Here is a 23434-nt window from a genome sequence, read left to right on the forward strand (position 1 = left end):
TTTCCATATATGGCAGATGAGCATAAGAAATTAAATGGGAATTTGGGGAGAATTTTGCAGAAGCTGCAGATGACACAAAGGCCAGCAGACACACAAAAAAGTTTAGAAATTCAGAAATGCATAAAATATATGTAGAGTATTATATGATATCAACATTTTAAAAATCTTTTAATACTATAACAGTTCAGACTTCTGTAGCATGAAGGGAGGGTCAAAAATTTTTATGTGGATTTTCAAAATCCAGGGGACACCATGCCCATTACCCACTTCCCCCCCCCATCCCCCAACGTGGAAGGGATAACTGTACTAAGTTTGAAGTGCTGATGGGACATCCAAACGGAGATAGCTCATAGACAGCTGGAGATATATGAATGGAGCTGGAAACACAGACTTGGGAGTCATATGCCAAGAGCTGAAGTCATAGTGACAAATAAGACTGCCCAGGGACAAGATGGAGAGGAGTAAAGGCAATGATAGCCAGAATCTTGGGGAATACTAACCTTAAGCACTTGGGGGAAAAGGGTAAAGAGACCAAGAAGTAGCGATTAGAGAGGACAACAAATTGTTTAGGAAGCTATGGCTTACACCGAGGTTTTGGAATTTACAGTGACTAATGTTTACCGAATCTTATCTCACCCCCTCCTTTGCTTCTCGAATCTGGTCAGTTCCCCAGACTGGGACCTTCACACTAGCTTCCACACTCATCCCTTTCTTCTTCATTCTCATTGTTACCAAGTTAGGACAAGCTTTCATTACCACTGCACTTACTACTATAATAGCCTGCTCTCTCAATCCAGCCTTTATATTGCTGCCTGAATGATCACTTCTCTTACATATAAATCTGGTGGTATCCTTACTCCAAAACAAGTAGCACCCTATTGCCTCCTGACCAAATTAAACATGGCAGACCTTTCTTAAGTACCTGCTATTCTCCAGTCATCTCCCGTTATGCTGCTTAGCTCCACCTAGTACTCCAGTTTCCACCCTGGTGTCCTGATTGGTGTTCATCTCTAGCTCACGCCCAGCACCCTACCTTCTGGCCATCTTCATGCTGAGCCCCAGGTATCCTTCTGCACCCTTCCCTGATTTCTGCCTCTAGCTGTGGAAACAGTAATCAAATCGTTGCCACCATTTCTAGGAAGGACACATTAATCATGCCACTGATCATCATTTTGGTTCCCAAGCTAAAGCATCCTTCTCTGGCTACCACATCCTTAAAGGTATTCTCTTTACTTTAAAGTAAATATGTATCCTCAGTACTTAGCCTAATGCCTGGCATAGAGTAGAAGTAATTAATAAATGCTTTTTTTCATTCATACTCCATTTTAGGCAAAAATGTAGTATGGTACAGTGGACAAAGGGCCAGCCTTGTGGAGGACCTGTGTTTAAATTCTGCTTCTGGCACTTACTAGCTGTAGCCCAGTCTCTGGGATTCATTGATTAGCTTTTTTTTTTTTTTAGTGAGGCAATTGGGGTTAAGTGACTTGCCCAGGGTCACACAGCTAGTAAATGTGTGTTAAGTGTCTGAGGCTGGATTTGAACTCAGGTACTCCTGACTCCAGGGCCGGTGCTCTATCCACTGCGCCACCCATTGATTAGCTTTTGATGGCTTAAAATGAGTGTAAATAGCAATTATTTTCTGTTCTGGCCAGAAACTTTGAGGGGGTCAATATTTTTGCGATGGTAAATCAGGCCATCTTTTATCTCAGTTCTTACTTAGCCCCTAGGTGTCGAATGGATGTTTCCTTACACAAACTGAGACCTGGGAAAGACTGTCATTTAAGATCATGGCCATCACCTGCATCCTTTTGTCTTGCCACTGTATTTCAGTGACTCTGGACAAAGGAAGCTGTTGACTTTTTGAAGGTCTGCCTCACTTAAATGCAGTTCACCAAAAGTCAAGCACTCTCTTGATGTCATTGGTCCTCTTTGAGAACCAAGGACAAACAACAACAACATTATACAAGGTGATTTCAGGCTGGGGTGAGTGCACTCGTAGGTTTCTGTAGAGGAATTCAGAAAGGCCCCATGTAGGAGGTGAGATCTGAAGGAACCTTGGCGTTCCAGAAGGCAGATGAGGAGGGGGTGTGGTTTAGTTGCCTGGGACAGTCTGGGCAAAGACACGAGCATGGAATGTTGTGTGAGGGACAGCGAGGAGACCAGTGTGGCTGGACCACAGAGTGTGGGAAGGAGAGAAATGTGTAATAAACTTGGAAAGGCAGGCTGGAGCCATATTGTGGAGAGCTTTAAAGGGCTGAACAGGGGACTTTGTGTTTGATCTAGCGGAACCATGAGCAGCTGGAGCATCTTGGGGGCGCGGTGGAGGGTGGGTTAGACCTAGGCTTTAAAAATGATCACTTTGGTGTTTACAGATTATCCATCTAGATTTTGGAGGTCATTTGGCCATTTTACAGATGAGGAAACTGAGGCCCAGAGGAATTAGATGACTTGCCCAAGGTCACACAGGCGTAGCCAGGATTCGAACCTAGCCTGTCTGACTGTGAAGCCACCGGGTATCCTGGTCCTTCCATTCACACCCCCCCCCTTCCCAGCATTGGTATCCCCTTGTCTTGCAGAGGGGCGTCGGGGCCCCAAGGTAGCCCAGGTAGATGCTCTCCCCTCCTGCCTTTCTCCTCTTTTGTCTCTTCCCGAGCAGTCTCGCCTCGGGCAGTGGCGGGGGAGGGCGGGGGGGGGGAGCCAACTCTCCAATAGAGCCTCCTGCGCCCTCCCGCATCTCGGGGCCATCTCCTTCTCCCCAGACCAGCCCGGCCCGGCCCAGCCCAGCCCAGCCCAGCCCAGCCCAGCCGGGCCCGGCCCAGCCTCGCGCCGCCCCTCCGGCTGGCGGCTGAGCGCGCACGCCCGGGGCACCCGAGACTGGACCAGAAGGGAGGGAGGGAGGAGAGGCGGGGGCGCAGCGGAGCCTCCTCGCCTCGCTGTTGGCTGGAGGCGCCGCGGGGCAGGCAGAGACTGGCAGTAGGCAGGAGAGTAGCGGAGCGAGTGCCGGAGAGGAGAGAAGAGCAAGCGATCTAGGAAGAGCGTCGGGGGACCGCCTGCGTTGTTGTTGTCATCGGCTGTCTGTCTGCCCGTCGTCGGCGTCGGCCGTGCGCTGTCCCGCACTGTGCGCAGAGAGCCTGCCCGGAAAGGGGGAACAGCCAGCAGCCGAGGAGCCACCCTCGGATGTCCTTCGGGGCCAGTCAGAATTGAACGCGGTTGGAAGCTCCCTCACCCCCAGCCCCCGATTTGAAGGCTGTCTGCGGGACCTGGGTGCGTGTCTCCGAGACAACAAGGGGTGTGTGTGTGTGTGTGTGTGTGTGTGTGTGTGTGTGTGATGAAAGATGGGGGGGGGGGAGGGAGACTGCATCTGAATGATAATAGTCCGTGTACTGGGACACTGGTTGCTGATTGTATGGGGAGGGGGTGGCGAAGGGAGTGTGATCATATCGAAATGCTTTATTTAGCTTTGTGTGTTGGGCTGATTTTAATTGTTGATTTATTGATATTCCTTATATAGGTATGCAGGGTGTGTAACTGTAGAAATGCCTGGTGTGTGGAATCTGTGTTGTGATAGAAATTCAGTGCGTGTGGCTAAGGGGGGGGGAGTGTTGGCAGTACCAAGAAATTCAGTGTTTAGAGGTGTATGTAGGGGAGTGTTGTGAGGATATCTGAAAATTTAGTGCTGGAGGATATATGGATTTGGAATATTTAGGGGTTTGGGGGAATTCTATTGATGTTCAATATTTGCTGGATTTGAGGAAGGGGGTTACATGAAAGTACAGCGTTTGAGAGGTGTTGGGGACATGGGCATTGAATGTTTGGGAGTGTTTTGAGGGTTGTTGGGCTATATGTACATTGAATGTTTGAGGGAGCATTGCTCAGACTCTACCCATTCAAGTCTGGGGAAGATTAGTTGATCAGATTTGTCTAGATTTTGGAAGGGAGGAAAAGAAGGAGGAAACTCCAGTGGACCCCTGAAAATGTTCTATTCTTTGTTTGGGTGGGTTTGGTTTTGTTTTCTCAAAGGGCATTTGTCTTCTCCACTACCAGTTCCCTCCTGGTCCCCCACTTCATCCTTTCTTCTCTTTAAAGGCCCTCCTTGGTTCCTAGATTGTTGGTGGGGGGAGGTCATGGCAAGGCAATGAGGTGGATGCCCAGCCTCTTAGCTAGTGCCTTGCTCCCTGTGGGGCCCCTGGGTGGGGTGGAGCCCAGACTCCAAGGACTGGTTGCTAGCTTCCCCTGTGCCAGCTGCTGCCTGGGATGGTCCTTCCTTCTCCATTCCGTGGGGTGGGGATTTTGGATTCTAGTTTGCGAATGAACACTCTGGTTGTTCCTTTGGGACTGTGCCCAGCTCAAGTGGGGGCTGAGGCCCCAGGATGTCAGCTTTGCTTTTGCCAGGCTGGCCCTTCCATAGGTCTGTCTGGCATCTTGGAGCTGCCCTCACTCTGCCTGCCTGGGAAGGAAACCTCTTTGCTCTTCTTCCTGAGAGTCTGAGTTCTGCATTTTTCTCCCCTGACCTCCTCCCTCTTCCCCTACTTTAAAAATTAACAAGAAGGGCATTTGCATGCAAATAGGGTTTGGGCTCTGATTCAGAGTCATTTACTCCTCCTAATTTCCCCCAGTTGGGGCCCCTGAGTCTGAGGAAAAATAAACTCCAGGGCTGGAAGCCAGGCCTCTTAGGTTCTTCTTTCTCCTCCCCCCACCCCCAATTTAAGACTCTGGGGAAATCTCCTGAGCCCATTTTCCTTTGAGTACCATGGACAGAGGTTACCCTGGCCCTGAGGTGAGGGGTGAACACTGCCCCCTGCCCAAACCTTGTAGGGGCTGGGTCACTGCTGAGCTGCTGAGGAGGATGGATGGGGAGATCTCTTGGACGTGGTCATAACCTTTGTTTTTTTGTTTTTTGTTTTGTTTTTTTTGCAGGCAATGGGGGTTAAGTGACTTGCCCAGGGTCACGCAGCTAGTAAGTGTCAAGTGTCTGAGGTCGGATTTGAACTCAGGTACTCCTGAATCCAGGGCCGGTGCTTTAACCACTGCACCATCTAGCTGCCCCGGTCATAACCTTTGAAGCCCCTTTCTTACTTATCTTTGTAGGCATTGTTCCTTTCTCTGCCCCCCTCCCCTCCATAGGCTGTAAGATTCTTGGGAGCAGGGAGTTGCTCGGTTTTTGTCTATGTATCCCCAACATATAGCACAGTGCCTGGCACATAGTAGGTCCTTAATACATGTTTGTATAATTGAACCGAATGCATCTTCATTTACTGACATTCCTTTTTCTTCAAGGACCAGAATTATCCTTCATGATGACTATCCCTTGGGTCCCTAGCTAGATGTGAGCCCCACTCCTTTAATTTCTCAATCTTCATTTGGTTGACAACACAATCATTTGCTAACTTGTGTAAGGAGTGCCCAGTGATAATTCTATTTCAATGTCTCTTCCTTTTAGCCCCTTCAAACCTTCAGCTTTGGCTGAAGTCTCACCAGGGCACCCCTCTTAAACTTAAACTGTTATAGGTATTTGTTTACTAGGGTCATCCCTTTACTGGATAGGAAACTTGTCAAGGGCAGACATCATTTCCTCTTTCATCCTTGTATCGTCCCCTAGCCTGTTGCCTTGTGCCCATTTTTAATTTTGGACTAGACTCACGATTTCATTGCATTAAGGAATTTCCATTGAAGAAATGCCCTCTACCATTGCAGATATGCCCTTGTTTTACAACTTATAGCACAGTGCCTGGCACTCCCCCCCCCTTAGCCACACGCACTGAATTTCTATCACAACACAGGTGCCTATTAAATGTTTATTGAATTGAATTATCTTCTTAAGGTTTCCTGAGACTATGAGAGGTTAACTTTCTCCGGATCACAGAGTCAGTATGAGTCAGAGGCTGCGCTTGAACCCAGGTCCTTCTGACTCTGAGGTGGCTCTCCATGCACTATGCCACTCTGTCTTGTGCATGATGACTGCTTCATCAATTCAATGTTGAATTTAATTTTATGAGCCCAAAGCCAATTTTGATGACAGGAATGGTGCAGTGGGGGCTGGGGGGACAGGGATGATGGAAAGGTGAGACCGAGGGGTGCAGTGAGTGGAAGTGAGAATTAGAAAAAGGGTGGAATGGAAATGGATGAAGGTAGAGACAGAGATGAGGCAAATGAGGCTGAGGGTAGAGAAGCAGGTGAGTGTGGGGCCAGAGGTGGAGGGAGGCTAAGATGCCAAAAGAGATGGAGGGGAGTAAGGGTTAGGGCAGGGATGATATACAGGTGGTGGTGAAGGGGATGATTAGTGTAAGGGTGAAGAGAAGGAAATTAGGTTGAGTTGGGAAGATGGGACAAAATGAGTTGCCCCTGGGACCAGATGACAGGAGCACCATCATCTTCCATTTTCTACATCCTTCATATTCTCACTCATCTCTTTCTCAGAGGATGATGAGTCTTGTCTTTTGTCAAGGCTGTGCCCTCCACTTGGTCCCTTGGTTCTATAACATGTCCTCCTTCCCCAAATCTGGGATCTCTTGTTATCAATCATTCCATTCATTCTCCCTTTATAATCTTCTATTGCCCTCTCTCTACTGAGTTCTTACAACCCCAAAATATTCCAGTCTTCCCCACTCTAATAACTTTCCTTGACCCTGCCAAACCCTTAAGCTATTGTCTGACACCTCTCTTTCCCTTCAGTGCTAAACTGGAAAGAAACCGGCCATTTAAATTATCCACCCCTGCTCCCCCCCCCCCCAATTGCAGTCTGGCTCCCACTCCCAACACTTTCTTGAAACTGCTTTCTCTTTAAAGGTCACCAGTGATCTCTTAATTGCCACATCCAATGACCTTTTCTCGGTACTTATTGTTGATCTTTCTGTAGCTTTTGACACTGCTAGCCATCCATTCCTTCCATCTGACTGTCCTTGTTCCTTTTTTATTGGTGAATTTCTCCCAGAGCTCTACCCCAAGTCCCTTTCTCTCCTTTGCCTCATTTAAGAATTTTATTGCTATCTTTGTTTTTACATCACCTTCATTTCCAGATTCCTCCCCTCCCCATACACACATCCTTACCCAGAGTTCTATCTCCTAAAACAAAGAATGTTGTTCTTTTTCTAGTGGAAATCTTATCCACTCCCATACCTTTGGTGATTATTTCTGGGTAGATGACTCCCAAAAAGATATAGTTAGTACCAATTTCTTCTTTGAGTCCCATACTAAATCTCCAGCTGCTCATTTACCCATTAGAATACCAGCTCCTTGAGGTCAGGGGCTCTTTTTGTCTTTGTGTTCCCAGTACCCAGTACAGTTGCCTGGTACACAGTAACCAACAATAAATAAATACTTGTTGACTGATTGATTGCTTGTAGGAGGCATCCTGGTGCCATGGAAAGTCAGAGGATCTGGGCTCAAATTCTAGCTCTTTCACTTACAATCTGTGTGACTTTGAGTAAGTCCCCATATCCTCTCTGGGTCTCAGTTTTCTCATCTGTAAAATGGATTTTACATTGGATCAGATGATATTTGATATTCATTCCAACTTTGCCTAGAAGATGCAAAGAGAGACAGCATGATCTGTTGGCTAGAGAGCAAGACTCAGAGTCAGGAAGACCTTGGCTCAGGTCTCTCCTCTGCTGCATACCGTATGACCCTGGGCAAGTCATTGAATCTTTTGGTGTCCCAGAGGACTTTCTAAGATGATCTCAAACTTGTCCAAAACTTCTCTTCCTCCCTACACAGTGCTCCATCTTCTGACTTCTCTGTTTCTGTGGATTATACCATCCACCTTCCAATTTATCTGGGTTCAAAGTCTCAGAGGCATCTTTGGCCCTTCCTTCTCCCTCATGCATCAATTCCAACCAGTTGCCAAATGCTGTTGAGTCAACGATCCTGACATCTTTCATATCTGTCCTTCCCTTCACCCCTTGCCACTACCTGCATATATACCTTCCTCACCTCTCACAGGACCTATTGCAGTGTTCTCTTAATTGGTCTCCCAGTCTTCTTCTACCTCTCCAATTCATCCTTCACACAACTGCTAAAATAACCTTCCTCAAGCCGAGGTGTGACCCTCCCCCATGTCCCTAGAATTAGAAGTAGAATGGACCTTCAGAAGTCATTTCATACAACCCCATCAATATAGAGGATGAAACTTATGCCTGATTCTTGGGGAAGTGACTTGGTTAAGGTTACATGGGTAACAAGTATCAGAGCAAGGGTTGGGAAATCAGGTCTGCTATGTCCAAGTCCAAGATTCTTCCACTGACATGTGTCATGTCCCTACTTAAAATGTACCTATAGACTGTTCCCTCCTTGAAGGCAGGCACTGCATCATTTTTCAATGTTAGCTTGTCACACGCATAATTTTTTGTAGTTTTTTCTTGACTGTCCCAAGTGCTTTGATTAATGGAGGGGGCTCCTGGCAAGGAATTCTGTCTAGCAGTGTAAATTGACACCTTTCCTGAAGTTTAGACTATTTCCCCACCTTGGTTTAACATCATGCTACTTTCTTTTTTCTTCTTTCTTTCGAATTCCCCCCCCCCCCCCGCCCCATGTAAAAACAAATTGTAACATCGATTTTTAAATAGGTATTTTTTGTTTGTTTGTTTGGTTTTTTGCAGGGCAATGGGGGTTAAGTGACTTGCCCAGGATCACACAGCTAGTAAGTATCAAGTGTCTGAGGCCGGATTTGAACTCAGGTCCTCCTGAATCCAGGGCCGGTGCATTATCCACTGCACCACCTAGCTGCCCCCGTAACATCGATTTAAAAAAAAAAAAAAAAACTTTGCGTTCCAAATTCTCTTCCTTTCTAGTTTAGACTTTTTTGGAGACTGGGTCTCCCTATTTCTCCCAGGATGCCTGGTTGTTTCATTGAGGTGACAGTTCTCCCCGCCCCCCCCCCAACCCTCATGCCCTAGCTGGGAAGTGAAGGCAGAGGTAGTTCCTCAGAGGTGATTGTGATACAGTGGAGGGAAGGAGGGAGGGAGAGAGAGATGGAGAGAGATGGAGAGACAGAGACAGAGACAGAGACAGAGAGACAGAGACAGATTTGGAGTCAGAGAACCTGAGTTCGAATCTCATCACTGACTCTTACTTGGCTGTGTGACTTTTGGCAAATCAATGCCAATCTCTGAGCCTCAGTTTCCTTATCTATAAAAATGAGGGAGATGCATTAGATGACCTCTGAGGTCCCTTACAGATCTAAATCTGTGACAGTCATAGGACTGTCTCCTGGGGAGAGACCCCGAGGAAAAAGTAGGGTCTCCTTGAGACAAAGCTGATCTGAATGATGGGTTTGGGGTGGTGGGAAGGTGGAGGGGGTAGGGCTGGCTTTGAAACAGGTGCTTGAAGGAGGAGGAGAAGCAGGGAAGAAAGCTGGCATTTGGTCCTGGCAGGCAGTGGGGAGGGAGGCAGGCAGATGGACGTGGGCATGAGGCCGGCTGGCGGTCAATGGGAAACAAGAGACTAAGAAAGCAGAGAAGGGCGGCTGGTAGTTGAAGATGGAGGTGGCAGAAGTCATTTGTGCTTGATGACTTTGTGGAATTACAGGAGGAAGATTGGCAGCAGCATCAAAGGTGTATGTGTGTGTGTGGGGGGAGACAAGGAAAGGGTCTGAGGCTTTAGTAGGCTGGGAAGGGAAGAGAAGGAGCTTGGATGGGAAGCACCAGGATCGTTCCTAAATGATCTGCTTTGCTAGGCAGGTCCAGCTGTGCACCCAGGGAAGGGGGTTTGGGTCTCAAACAAGCACAGTGGAGACAGCTCTGCCTCTGGAGTCCTATGACCTAGGTTCAGATACCACCGCTGATCCTTACTCCCTGTGGGAACTCAGGCTGACCCTTCTAACCACCCTGAGCCTCAGTTTCCTCATCTGTAAAATAAGAGGGTTGGACTAGATGACCTCTGAGGTCCTTTCCACCTCTAAATTGGTGATCCTGTCTCTCCGGGTCTCCGTTTACTCATCTGTAAAGTGAGGGAATTGGACTGGATAGCTTCCAAGGTTCTATGCAGCTCTAGAACTAGAATCCTATCCCAAGCTGCCTCAGTTTTCAAGGTGGAGAGGGAAGGACAGGCTAGGGGCTGCCTGGTATGTGCTATAACATTAGGGGGAAGAAAGGGGGGTAGAGTGGGCAGGGGGAGATCATGATGGGCAGACAAGGTAACCTGGAATGCCATTGACTCAAAGATGGGGTGGAAAGGAACCCCTCATGTGCTGGAGTGAGCTTTTCCTTCTCCAAAGTCCATCAGCAGCTAAACTACGCCAGGGCTCTTCTCATCTGTTCCCTGTAATCACTTCCCCCGTTTTCCTACCCTCGGCTCCCACCTCCATGCTTTGGGGCTGTCCACAAAGCTCGGTGTCCATCCTGTGACCGGCTGCGTCCAGTGGAGCTGATGTTCCTCTGTGCAGGGGATGGTTGCCATAAGACAGCCCTTGTCTCTCTTCCATTTCTTCCTATCTCGGCTTTGGCTTCCCCAGCATCTCCTCCTCTTTTGCATCAGAGGGTGGGGGAGCAGGGCATGGGATCTGACTGCCTTTAGATGAGCTCACAGGCACCCAAGGTTGTCTCCCCAGAGATCCGTCAGCCCACACCCTCATCTCCAGGAAGGGCCACGCCCAGCCTAGGTTGGAGAGATACCTACTACATTTATAGTACCACAGGGTCATGGACCTGGAAGGAACCCAAAACCATCTAATCCCTTGCTTCTTCTTCTTCTTCTTCTTCTTCTTCTTCTTCTTCTTCTTCTTCTTCTTCTTCTTCTTCTTCTTCTTCTTCTTCTTCTTCTTCTTCTTCTTCTTCTTCTTCTTTTGGCGCAGGGCAATGGGGGTTAAGTGACTTGCCCAGGGTCACACTGCTAGTAAGTGTCAAGTGTCTAAGGCCAGATTTGAACTCAGGTACTCCTGAATCCAGGGCTGGTGCTTTATCCACTGCGCCACCTAGCCGCCCCCTAATCCCTCGCTTCTTAAACTGTGGGTTGTGACTCCATAACTGAATGTGGGGGTGGGAAACAGTAAAAGGTTATGTATATGGGATCATGTAAAAATTTCTCAGGTGAAAAGGGGTTGTGAGTGGAAAAAGTTTAAGAAGCTCTGATCTCGTCTAGCTCCTTCATTTCAAAGATCAGGAAGCAGAGACCCAAAGATGTTAGAGGATCCGTGATTTCGAAGACCTCTGAGGCCACCTAATCCAGTACTTTCATTTCATTCATTCATTCATTCATCAATCTATTATTTATTCATTTATTCACTTATTCATTCATTTATTTATTCACTAATTCATCCATCCATTTATTTATTTACCCATCTGTTCATCCATTTATTTATTTATTTGTTCATTCATCTATTCATTCATTCATTCATTTATTATTATTTGTGGGGCAATGAGGGTTAAGTGACTTGCCCAGGGTCACACAGCTAGTAAGTGTCAAGTGTCTGAGGCCAGATTTGAACTCGGGTCCTCCTGAATACAGGGCCTGTGCTTTATCCACTGTGCCACCTAGTTGCTCCACCCTTCATTTTAAAGATGAGAAAATGGAAACTCAGAGAAATGAAACCTCGTTCATTTTACAGATGAGGAAACTGAGTCCCTGAGAAGTTCAATGGCTCATCAAGTATCAGAGGCAGCATTTGAACCCAGGTCCTTTTTCTACTGTTTCCCACCCAAAGTTCCTACAGGGGTAAAACTATACTAATGTTTCCAGTTCTCCAGGTCCTTTGGAAAGTTAAACCCCTTAAGAAAAAGGGCTTCCTTGCTTTTGCCCTCCTATTCCCAGGCCCATAAGGGAGGCAGCATGATTTAGTAGACAGAGAAAACCTCAGCCTCAGGACCTAGGGTTCCAGTCCTACCTGTGAATACTCATTGGCTGTGTGACCTCAGGCAAGTTGCTTGATCTCTCTGGGCCCCAGGGAATACTCTAAGAAGATGAGAAGCTAGGGACTAGTTGTTTAATTGTTGTTGTTCATCCTTCGTTCTGGAAGAGGACCCACGAGCTGCATTGGTCAGAGAGTGTACCCCAACAGGGCGCTCACAGGTCTGAATGATGTGTAGTCAGTTCTCTGTCCCCTCTTCTAGAAGGAGAACATTGGACTAGCCAAACTCTAGGTCCCTTCAGGCTCTGGATCTGTGATCATATCTTCCTGGATATAACCACAGCGCCTGGTACATCACAGGCTCTTGATAAATCTTCATGAGCCTGAAGTCCCTGCCTGGTTATTAAAAACAAGGATCACAGGGTGTGTTTGCAGAGCAAGAAGAAAGCAGGAGACTTAAGTATGACGGGGTCAGCTCTGAGGCAGGACCTTCTGATGGGGAGTGGGGGAGACATAAAAACAGGCTGCTGGGAGCAAGAACCCTCCTTGAATAAGCGTGTGGTGCAGTGGAAATAGCGGTGGAGGCAGAGGGTCAAAGGGCCTGGGTTCAAATCCTACCTTTCTGCCTGTGTGACCAGGGTAAATCGTTTCACTTCCCTGGGCCTTGGTTCCCTCCTCTGTAAAATGAGGGCTTTGGACAAGATGCCCTCTGAGGTTCTGTTCTGTTCGGCTGGGATGCCATGAGTTTTCTGCCTTCTGGCCCAGCCTCTGTATGATCCTGGGAGAATCAGCTATGAAAACAGGTCAGGATGAGAGCCCCGACAAAGATGTTCCTTAGTAGCTCAGGGGCTCTTGGGCTTAGAGGATGGGACTTTGGTGCTGAGGCTGCCAAGAGCCCGGGGGTCTGAGCTCATCAGAAAGGTGATGAGGAATCCTGGGAAAGTCAGCAGGGAAGGGGGGAAGGGCTCCCCCGGGCGGCAGGAAGGCCTCCACATCCTATGATGACTGGCACGTGCCCGCTCTTCCCCTTACAGTGTGACTTGAGCCCAGCATTGGTGTTGAAGGGGCAGCCATCACCCCCTAGAGAGCCTGTGTCCCTGTGGCAGGGCCGATGCCCATGACTCCCAAACTCCGTACGGTAAGGCAAGAGGCTAGGCTCGGTGACTCAGTATCAGCCTTCTCAGGACCTAACCCAGAGATTAGCTGCTATTTTCTGTGCACATATCCTCCATTAGAATGTGAGCTTCTACATCTCCAGCTTAGCACAGGGTCTCTTGACTATGACCTGACAGACACCATGCTCAGTCCCCAGGACATGACTGTGCTCCAAGGCTGTGCCCATTCTTTTTTTTTTTAAACAACTTTGTGTGTGTGTGTGTGTGTGGGCAATGAGGGTCAAGTGACTTGCCCAAGGTCACACAGTGTCAAGTGTCTGAGGTCGGATTTGAACTCAAGTCCTCCTGAATCCAGGATTGGTGCTTTATCTACTGCACCACCTAGCTGTTTCCCCCACTTTTAAAATAATAAAAATTTTTATTTAAAGTTTTGAGTTCCAAATTCTATCCCTCCCTCCTCTCCCTTCCTCCCTAAGGCGGTAAGCAATCAGATATAGGTTATATATGAGTAATTATGTAAAACATTACTATATTAGTCATTTTATATAAGAAAACTTGAATAAAAGAAAAAATGAAAGAAAGTGAAAAAGAGCATGCTTCAGTCTGTTCCATCAATATCAGTTCTTTCTTTGGAGCTGGATAGTATGCTTCATCATTAGTCCTTTGGGATTATTTTGGATCATTGTATTTCTGAGAATTGTTAAATCTTTCACAGTTCTTCATCAAACAATGTTGCTGTCTCTGTGCGCAATGTTCTCCTGGTTCTGCTAACTTCACTATACATCAGTTCATACAAGTCTTTCCAGGCCTTTCTAAAGTCATCCTGCTTGTTATTTCTTATAGCATAGTAATATTCCATCACCATCATATACCCCAGCTTGTTTAGCTATTCCCCAGTTGATGGGCATTCCTTTGATTTCCAATTCTTGGCCACCACAAAAAGAGCTGCTAGAAATATTTTTGTACAAATAGGTCTTTTTCTCTTTTGGGGGATGTCTTTGGTTGTGCCCATTCTTGATCCAGAACTGAGATTATGCATTTGTACTCTGTGTCATGCTGGGCAAACCGAGACCTGTCATCCCTGTGTGACCAGATGGCATCCAGTCCTGAGCATTCCTTGTAATGGTGACGTTGTCTAGCCTCCTGTCTGTCAACAAGATGAGTCTTGGGAGTAGCGAGAAGTGGACCAGGAGGAGAGAGACAAGGCATAATGTGGTCCAGTAACTCCTGTGCCTTTGGATTTGTGTTTGTGTGCGCAGATTTGTGTCTTTGTGAATGGTTGTGCGAGTGTTGCTGCAAACTCATGCCAGGCATGAAGGACACAGCTGCCACACCTGAGAGTCAGGACGAGGCCTGGAGTTACACAGGCAAGAGTGGAAAATTTCATTTGTCCTGTGCTTCTGCCCACCAGAACACACGTGATTTGTTTTGTCACAAAACAGACGTCCTTGTACCACGGAGAGCAGCATTTTCTGGCATTCACAATGTGTGCTTTTGTACAATGTAATATTGAAAAGTGTCTTCTTCATCCTTCCACCCCCAACCCTTCCCCACTGTTACCCTTCCCATCCCAGGGTTTGCGCCCTAGGAAGCCATCCCCTTTGCCCATCCTTGGTTCCTGCTCTGCATCTGTGTCTTTGAGATATGGGGGTAGGGGTCCTTTCAGTTAGAGGGGCAGCTAGTGAGGACCAAGGCAGACAAAAGGAATTGGGCTGGCGTGTGAGCGGTGGTCTTCTTGCTATTTGGGCTTATTTGTTCATCTGCGTAATATGTCCTTGGGTTTCTCTGCGTGAGTGTCTGACTCAGAGATAGGTCAAACTCTTCCCTGCTGGGATTCTGTTTCTCAGACCTCCTCGGCCCCCCTCAGTTTCAGTTCCTCTGCCTGTCAGAGCTCCTGAGCCTCGTTCCCTCCCTACTCAGCCTCCCCTCTGTGTCTATCCCCTCCTTCCCAATTCATGCCTCCCTCCCTCCCCTTCTCCAAACATCACCTAGGCCTTGGCAGCTGTTCTCTTGCATGGAAATTATGTGGGTGGCTGCCTCCTCTCACCTGAGCTGCCTTCTGGGGGGTCAGAGAGGCAGGCTGGGGAAGGGAAGAAGAGAAAGCAGATTTGCATGCCCCTAACCCTCTACTTCGCAGATGGTGGGAGAGGACATCACCCCCTGAGCTCCACTCTCTGGGAAGGGAGGGTGGGTGTGCAGGACCCATCAGTTCTGGTATTAGAGCAGAAGCCAAGTCGGGCATCAGAAGATGCCTCCTGATCAAGGGTGGTGGGCAGAGCAGTACAGTCAAAGGGCAGTAATCTTTGCCCTGCTTTGTTATTAGCCAGCTTTTAGGAGTCTGTTCAGAGTTGTTGGGGGTGATCTGAACTTTTCCCCAGGGTGCTGACATTTAGGGGATACTTGTACACAGAAGAAGGTATACCTATACTTGTAGAGAATATAATCTTGACGGTGGGGCCTGTTTGCATTTTTGTCTCTATATGGGGTGCACCCAAAGTCTTAGTGCAGTCTTAAAGCTTTAATAAGCTTCTCTTAAAGCTTAAACTCAACTGCACTGACTTTTGTTGCACGCTACCAACCAGCAAAATGCCTGGCACACAGTAGGTAGTTAATAAATGTGAGAGTTAGTCAAAGAGCATTTATGAAGTGCCTGAAATGTACCATGCACTGTTCTAAGCACCGGGGATGCAATGAAAAGCAAAATCAATCACAGTCCCTTGTCCTCACATTCTACGGGGGAGACAAAAGGCAAAAGAACTGTATACACAAGATATGGTCAGTGTAAACGTGAGGTAATGTCAGCAAGAAGGCACTAGCAGCCGGGTGTGGGGCGGGGAAGGTTGGGAAATACCTCTTGGAGAAGGGAAGAGTCTTGAAGGTGGGCGGTGAGGAGGGAGAGGGCGTACCAGGCATCGGGGGTGGCCAGGACAAAGGCACCGAGAAGGAAGCTAGAGTGTTCAGTGCAAGGATTGGTGAGTAGACCAATCTGTTAAGTTGAGTCGAACTGGATTTAGCATTAGCAAGAATTATTATTTTTTTTAAATAGGAAGCTACCAGATCTGCTACTCAAAAAAAACCTCAAACAAACAAACAAACCCAGATTTAAGGCTGGGGGAAACCTTAGACACCATCTAGCCCAGCCCCGTCATTTTACGAAGGGGCAGATTGAAGCTCAGAGGGGGTAAGTGTAAGTGATTTGGTCAGGCTCGTACCGCTAGTAAATAGCAGGATTTGGACCCGGGTCTTCCTGACTGCTGTCTAGCACCCTATGCATTGATACGCAGTTCCCCCTTAGCCCAGCCCTGGTCCTCTCCTTGTCTGGACAGATTCCCAGCAGTGTCTGAGGGTTACTGCCCCAATGGGGTCCCATGTCGTGAGATATGAGATGTGTCCTCCAGGTTTTTTCTCCCTTTCCTTATCTCCCCCCCTCCCCCCCCCTGCCCCCGCCACTGCCCACTCAACTAAATTTATGTGTGTTTTTTTTTTTTAAGTGGATTTTTGAGGAGGTTGATTTGGGTGAGGGGGCTGGTCTGTGGACAGGACAACTTTTCCTTTTTACTGTGGGACCTACTGGGCTTCCTGGGCTTAAACTCATCTTTCTGACTTTATGAGAATCAAAGAACTATGGGATGTCAGAGCCGGGGCGGATGGGGGGGGTGGGGAGAAGTGGGGGGAAAGCTTAGAGCCTATGGGGTAACAGAGCTCTGAGGGACTATAGCTATAGAGTGTCAGAATTGAAAATGCCTTGAACTGGGGGCAGTTAGGTGTCGCAGTGGATAAAGTACCGGTCCTGGATTCAAGAGTACCTGAGTTCAAATGTGACCTCAGACACTTGACACTTACTAGCTATGTGACCCTGGGCAAATCACTTAACCCTCATTACAGAGAGAGAGAGAGAGAGAATATGCCTTGGACCATAGATAGAATAGATGTGTGAGCAGCACCCTTGAGGGGGAGAAGGGGCAGGTGGGTTTCCAAGCTAGAATGTCAGCCTGTAAAGAGGACTTAGTACATTGAATTAGAGCGAGAAGGGGTCTTAGAACAGACTGCGGGAGCCGGGGAGGGCTTTAGATCGTAGAACAGAGATGGGCAGCACTTTATGGTCACCTCTGTTTACAAAGAAACTGAATCCCAAAGAAGGGAAAGGGGCGAGTGGTGCAGTACCCCCAGGCCCGGGGGGTCTAGATCAGTTGATTCCCTGGGGGTACCTGGGCTCTAACCTGGTGAACTAAGCAGCTGTTAGACCTCAGGCTTCCTAATCCTTCCCTCCTCCCCCTCACCCCCGGGTTATTATGAAGATCAAAAGAGATAATGTATGTGAGAAAGCCCTTTGTAAAGAATAAAGCCCTGTGCCTCCTGGAGGATTATTCTTGGGAGGAGGCCAGCTTCCCCTCTGCTCCCCAAAGAAGGAATCAGAGCTAAGGCTTGGCCCCTTTCCAAGTCCTCTGATCGGGCTGGGGCTCCCCCTTCCCCCATCTGGTCAGCCCCTCCCCCAAAAGCAAAAACCCAGGGCTGTGGGGAAGGAGGAACTGGGAGAGGGGGAGGGGGAGCTGGCTGCTGCTTCCTCCTTTCTTGCCTTGTCTAGAAACTCTTCCCCCCCTCCACCCCCCCCACAACCCCTCCTGCAGCACCCAGACTGGCCGGTAGAGGGAGCCACAGCTCCATCCCTAAGGCCAGCTGAAGGAGAAACTAACTAGGTGGGGAGGATTTACAGGTGGAAGGGACCTTGTAGTTCAGCTAGACCAGTCCCCTCCACTTACACCAGAGTGGAGGATTGACTTGCCCTGGGTCACACAGGAAGGAAGGGGCCGAGCTGGAATTCGAGGGCTGGTCTTCTGGCCTCGGATTCTCTTTGTCATATTGGATCTCCATGCTCAGTTTTCCTCCCTCCATCTAATGCTTCCCCATCTCCAGCTCTCCCCTCCTGTTCTTTCTTTGGTCCTTTTGGAAGAATGTGGTTGTTTCTGAGTTGACTCTCCGTGACCTCATTTGGGGTTTCCTTGACAGAGATACAGGCCATTTCCTTTTTCCAGCTCATTTGACAGGTGAGGAAACCGAGGCACACAGGGTTGAGGGACTTGCCCAAGGTCATACAGCTGATATGTGTCTGAGGTCAGATTTGAACTCAGGTCTTCCTGACCCCAGAACTGGCATTCTATCCACTGCAACTTTAGAAGAATATGTGTGTGTGTATGTATGTGTATATGTACACATACACGTGTGGCGTTTAAAATTATATGTGGTCACCTTATTTCTGTTCCAAGTTTAGGGAAAATTAGCTGGGGTTTCTAATATATTGTTACTTATAAATTAGAAGCTTTAGCACCAGTTTGGGACATTAAGCATTTATTGAAGCATACCAAGTATTTGTACAGGGAGAACACTTGGCTCAGAAAGTTAAGAAGGTCCATCTACCTTAGAGGAGAGATAAGAGTTCAGCCTGGCCTGCTTCTTTCTCCAAGTCCTCCACCACGAGCCTGTCCCAGAGGCAAACTGCGAGTGGAAACTTTCTCTGGGTCTGGAGGAGAGTCAGCCCTTCCACACTGCTCAAAGCTAATTGGCCAGTGTCACTCAAATCCATTGGCCCACTGGACCTGAGGGTGGTCCATGAGCAGAACGTGCTGAGGTCAGGGTTCAGAGAACACACTCCCTGAGGGCCAGGCCTTCAGGTAGGTGTGGTTCCAATCAAGTTAATTCCAAGTGAGTCAATCAGCAAAGTCAATGCAATCAATCTTAATATAATCTTCTGGAGCAGGGCCTCTGGGCATCCCAAAACATGTTTACCCCACATCCTCATTGTTTCCTCATTGGGAGTCCCATGCACCAATGAAATCAGAAGGTAGAAGTCTGACCCTCAAATCCTAATAATAACAACAATAATAAAAATATTTCTATCAGCTGCTGTTGTCATTATTCCATTTGTTCCTTACAACCAAGTGAAATAGATTAATGATAATGCTCCTTTGACAGATGAGGGAACAGAAATCCAGGAAAGCAAATATGGTAATAATAATGTAATAATAATAGGTTCCGCATGTATCGCTCTGATGCTTACCTTATCTGATTTAATCTTCATAAGAACCCTGGGTGGTAGGTGCTTTCATTATCCTAATTTTCTAGATGAGGTACTCAAGATCCAGAGAAATTAAGGAACTTGCCCAAGGTTGCACAGCTAGTAAATTATCTGAGGTAGAATTTGAACTCAGGTCTTCCTGACTCCTGAGTCAGGCACTCTATCAACTATTCTTTGGGTTGTAATTAGCAGGCAAGGGAAACAGGACCTGAACACAGGTCCAGTGTCTTTCTACTTCATCACCTCACCTCCTAAAATCTATCTGGTTTCTGGGTGGGCCTGGACCACCATCTGTTAGGTTCATAAGCCATTCCGGCTTCACCTCTGGAGAGTAAATCAGTATGAATTAATGAGGTGTTTTTTGTTTTGTTTTGTTTTGTTTTGTTTTCTGGCAGGGCAATGAGGGTTAAGTGACTTGCCCAGGGTCACACAGTTAGTAAGTGTCAAGTGTCTGAGGCCAGATTTGAACTCAGGTCCTCCTGAATCCAGGGCTGGTGCTTTATCCACTGTGCCACCTAGCTGCCCCCCAATGAGGTGATTTTAATAGAAATGATTTTCGTATAACATAATAAAATATTACTAAGTGGAGATCCTAGAAGTTATTCTTTAATACCAAGATATGAATCATTTGTTTTTAACACATTCATTGTTAGAATCATCACACCCCTTGTTCTTGGAAATGCACACACTCATGTATTTCAGAAGCAGGTCAAACCTTCCTCCTGTAATTATAGCTGACCCTCCTATAGCCTTTAAAGTTTGCAAAGCTCACGTTGTTATTGTTTGGTCTTGTATGATTCTCCATGACCCCATTTGGGATTTTCTTGGCAAAGAGACTGGAGTGGTTTACCATTTCCTTCTCCAGCTCATTTGACAGATGAAGAAACAGGCAATCAAGGTTAAGTGACTTACCCAGGGTCATACAACTAGTAAGTGTCTGAGACCGGATTTGACCTCAGGTCTTCCTGACTCCAGACCCAGTGCTCTATCCATTGTGCCACATAGCTGCCCCAAGCTCTTTATACCCATTTTTTTGATCTTTATAACAACCCCAGGAGGCAATTCCAGAATCTTTGATTTCATCTCTAACTTAGGGAACAACCTACCTGTAACTTAGTAGATTAAGTCTGTGGCTCAGAGAGTGCTTAAGTGACAGCTATTAAATCTCAGAATATGAATTCAGATCCCTCTGACCACAGGCACAGAAGTCTCTCTGGTATGTCATGCTGTCACACAGTAATTCTGTTCCCAAATCAATTTCCTTCATAAACTCCTTTGAAGACAGTACAAAGGATGTGGGGAGCTCCAGCCCAGCCTCTCTCTGACTTTATACTGCAGTTTCAGTTAGTGGGATATGTAGTCGTACTGTTCTGTGGTGCTTTGGTTCCATATAGGGTGTGTTGTAGGTTTGGAGACCTGGATTCAAATCCTGAGTTGTGCAATTTACTAGCTGTGTGACCTTGGGCAAGTCAATGAACTTTCTTCATCAGCATGATGGGGACAATAATAGCTCCTAATGAGATAATGTGTGAAGTGTTTTGTAAATATTAGAGTTCTTCTCTAGCTTCGTGTCAGCTATTACTGTCTTCCAGAGCTGAGAAATGTCCTCAGTTTCTATCTTTGAGGAAGCTAGATGACTTCTAGGGTCCCTTCCTAAAGCCAGAGTCTGTGAATTCCTGTCTGATCTGTCCTTTATCTTCAGTTGTCCTATAAGGGAAGCAGGAATTATTCTCCCCATTTTATAGAGAGGACAGCTGAGGTCCAGGCAAGTGAGGTGACTGTGAGGCAGTGGCCAAACTCCAGATCTGAGAGGCAGGAAGGCCTGGAGTCCCCATGAATGCTCCAACTGTCTGGGTTGGCCCTTTGACTCCTTGGGGAGGAGGCTGGGCAGTGAATGATTCATCGACCGCTCCCAGGGCATCTGTTTCCTGGGTTTCCTGTAAGTGGTATGGGGAGAGGAGCTTTAGATGGGCGGGGGGAATGGGGTTGAGGGTGGGAAGGACCCTTGGCCGACCTGTGGAGGAGCAGCCTTTTGGATCCTCCTCACATAAGTCAGGGACAGGAGGACAAAAGGGGCTTTCAGAAGGGTCCAGGGGCTGGGCCCCAGGCTCTCTGGCCTTTTCTGATGCCCCTCGATCTGGCCATGGTGCTGTCAGACTAGAGCCCGTGCTGGGGGGCTGGGCAATCTAGTACTCTAGTAATAGGCAGAGCCAATGGACCGCCATCTTTGGAGCTCCTGTTTGCTCTAGGAAGTTTGGGGGGGGGGGATAGACATGGGAAAAGGGGAGGAAAGCCACAGCAGAAAGGGTGGCCCTTAAGACTCTCGGACAGACCTGAAGGCGTGGATTTCCAACCTCAGGTTTTGACACAAATTAAAATTTACAATCAATCAGTCAGTCTACAAGCATTTTTCAGTCTCTGTGTCAGGGCCTGTGCAAAGTGCTGTGGATACACAGACAGAAGGAAAATAATTCCCTGTCCTCTAGGAACTTCATTCTAAAGGAGAGACAAAATAGACACATACACGTATGCACACACATATGTACACATGTTTACACATATATGATGTTGTTACTGTTGTTCAGTCACATATGCCTCTTCATGATCCTGTGGACCATAACGCGTCAATATAGTCCATGGGGTTTTCTTGGCAAAAACACTGGAATGGTTTGCCTTTTCCTTCTGTAGCTCATTTGACAGAGGAGGAAACTGAGGCAATCAGGGTTAAGTGACTTGCCTAAGGTCACACAGCTAGTAAGTGTCTGAGGCCAGATTTGAACTCAGGTCTTCCTGACTCCAGGCCTAGCGCCCTATCCACCTAGCTAACTCCTATATACACACATATATACATATATATGTACACACACATATATATGTGTATACACACATATACTCCACATACATGCCTGTGGCTAGATGGATAATCAGAGATATGATGAATGTTTAATAGCCAGTTCTCCAAAACAACAAGGTCCCTGGGATACACTTTTAAGTTTAATCTGCATTAAAAGAACAACTAGAGGCAGCTAGGTGGCGCAGGATAAAAGCACCGGCCCTGGATTCAGAAGGACCTGAGTTCAAATCCAGCCTCAGACACTTGACACTTACTAGCTGTGTGACCCTGGGCAAGTCACTTAACCCCAATTGCCTCACCAACCCCCCCCCAAAACAAAAAAACAACAACAAAAAAAAAACTTGAATAAAAGAACGTCTAGGGGCAGCTAGGTGGCACAGGATAAAAGCACTGGCCCTGGATTCAGAAGGACCTGAGTTCAAATCCAGCATCAGACACTTGACACTTACCAGCTGCGTGACCCTGGGCAAGTCACTTAACCCCCATTGCCCTGCAAAAAAACCCCAACAACAAATAAATAAATAAATAAACAAAGAAATAGGTATGGTTATCTTTAAAAAAAAGGAACATCTACACTTTCTTAAGTCTAGACAATCAGCAAAGTAACAAACTAAGCCCTGATTCGTAGTGGTTTCTGATTCCTGAGGTGCAAATGCTCATGCTAAAAAATTAGCCATTAGCTCTTAGAAGCTGGCCTGAGCTGGCTCCAGCACACTCTTGTAATAATATATACACCACATGAATAAAGGCATTTTGGGCAGGGGGTCAGGAAAGGCCCCACGTAGAAGGTGCTGTTTGAACTAAGTCTTGAAGGAAATCATGAACTCTGAGGAGTGGAGAGAGAGCCAGGACAAAGGTACGGAGGCAGGAGATGAAGTATGTTGGAGGAGCAGAGAGGCTGTCATGGCTGGATTGCTGAGTTCTCAGAGGGAAGTGATGTGTAAGAAGACTGCAAAGGTGATGAGGAATTTCTATTTGATCCTCAAGGTTAGAGGAAGCCATTGGAGTGTCAGACCTGTAGAGAGATAGAGGAGACCTCTAGCATGGACCAAGGTGGGAACCGAGCAGAGGTGGCCCAGTTCTGTCCTGCGTGGCTGGAGGATGCTAAGCTAGCCAAGAGCCAGATGCTAAGCCCAGCAGAGAAGTGTGAGAAGTCCCAGCCACCTACCTCCCACTAAGGGACTCCCCTAAATGCTAGGAATGGTGACAGTTCAGTGGAGTGTTGGGGGTCAATAGATTTGGGTTCAAGTTCAACTCTGAGACATACTTTTGAAAAAATTATAGTGATTCTTTTGGGGTTCCCCCTAATTTATTTATCTTTATTCTGAACTCGACAACACATGAAATGAAATGGTCATTTTTATATATACACGCGATGATCAAAAAATTCTGACATAGTTGCTGGATAATTTAATAATTTTATTAATAAGGGACCAGCAGGTTATTAATAAAAGGATGGTCACTTGGCCATCTCTCTTAGGCCAAAGACCCATAATGGTGGTGGGGGTCACAGTTTATATGCCCTTTGAAGAGTAGGGGTTCCAGAGGGATGGAGATCAACTCGGATTGGTTAACACAGTGGGAGGTGTGGGCTATATTGAAATGGAGGTCTT

The 23434-nt window shown here is 47.2% G+C and overlaps 1 protein-coding gene across 4 annotated transcripts in view; it reads left to right on the forward strand.

Annotated features, from left to right (window-relative positions):
* Nucleotides 1-23434, forward strand: part of RAP1GAP2 (RAP1 GTPase activating protein 2) — a 298254-nt gene that overhangs the window by 28567 nt on the left and 246253 nt on the right. Inside the window, exon 1 of one of the 4 annotated variants that reach the window (XM_043999911.1) lies at nucleotides 2918-3264. The exons of the other annotated variants lie outside the window; for them this stretch is intronic. The gene's annotated coding sequence lies outside the window, so the exon portion shown is untranslated. Of the gene's footprint in view, nucleotides 1-2917; nucleotides 3265-23434 lie in introns of those variants that run through there. 4 annotated transcript variants of the gene reach the window in all.

Source organism: Dromiciops gliroides, chromosome 4, assembly GCF_019393635.1.
Source record: "Dromiciops gliroides isolate mDroGli1 chromosome 4, mDroGli1.pri, whole genome shotgun sequence".
Lineage (NCBI taxonomy): Eukaryota > Metazoa > Chordata > Mammalia > Microbiotheria > Microbiotheriidae > Dromiciops > Dromiciops gliroides.